Genomic DNA, 1085 nt, shown 5'->3' with positions numbered 1-1085 from the left:
ATGTCCTGGTTAAACAAAATCTCTTCAAGAGGTCAAATTGCTAAGCTTATGCAGGTGATAAAGCAAAACTGATCACCGCTTGCACACTTACCCACTTCAAACATTTGTGTAAGATATCGCAACAAAAGAAGTCAAGGATCAGGACTACGGAAAGATTTTTCTTTAGGCAAGTGAAGTAGATTTGCCGCTACCGAGAAAACTGAGACCAATGGACATGGAAATGCCGAGTTCTTCAGCTTCTGACGAGTTCAAGTTGCTGCAACTGAAGCATTTGTCTTTCACACCAACACCTAACGCGCATCTCGCAAATACAACAGCTCCAAAAATGCCAAGAAAAGTCCTTTGGACTGCCAGCAACAGGAAATAGAAGAAAATCTTAAGGTTTTGAAAGTACAAGTTGCTAGCACTAAAGAAGAATTGCAAAAACTGAACAGTGAATCCAGACACTTTCATTCGCTCAGTGATATTCAAGCTCGACTCTGTAACAACTGTCACTGCAGTGGTCACACAAAAGTAAAATGCTCAAAACCTCCTTGCATGGACATCAGTGTGTGTAAAATAATAGAAAAGCATCCCAAACACAAAACGAAAATCAGCCAACTTCTGCGTGAAATTAGGAAACCCATCTCAAAAGTTTTACGGCCACACCTGACCGCACAAAATCTACGTTTTTCTTTGTTACGAGACCTAGATTGAAGGCACAAAACCAAGTAACGTGTGCAAACAGAAGCCGGAAAGAAAGGGATCTGATAATATTGCAAAGAGCACTCAAAAAGGTTCCTGACGGTGTGAAGACGGACTCGAGACTTCCGATGATTATAGATCAATACGAGAACTCAAATGTAAACATCTATTTATAAATGGAGCATATCACCACACTCACAGGATAGAAGGCATCTTATTTCTCTTCTTGTAATGTTATGTTTTTAGGATTGAGTTATATTACTCACGTTGTTTTTCTCGAGTAAAATTAATGTTACAAAAAATTGTCTAAGTCAAGTTCTAGAACAATCTAGAACCAGAAGTCATTCAGCCGTGACCAATTTGTGTAAGAACATTCCAGAACATGCTAATCCTTATGTAAT

General features: G+C 38.9%; 1 pseudogene; it reads left to right on the top strand.

Annotated features, from left to right (window-relative positions):
- On the top strand, nucleotides 1–1085 carry LOC149117022 (uncharacterized; annotated as a pseudogene).

Source organism: Orbicella faveolata, unplaced genomic scaffold (assembly GCF_042242905.1).
Source record: "Orbicella faveolata isolate gen_17 unplaced genomic scaffold, um_ofav_v1 contig_12, whole genome shotgun sequence".
Classification (NCBI taxonomy): Eukaryota; Metazoa; Cnidaria; class Anthozoa; order Scleractinia; family Merulinidae; genus Orbicella; species Orbicella faveolata.
The sequence above is the reverse complement of the archived record's forward strand: the minus strand, read 5'-3'. Positions and strand labels throughout refer to the sequence as shown.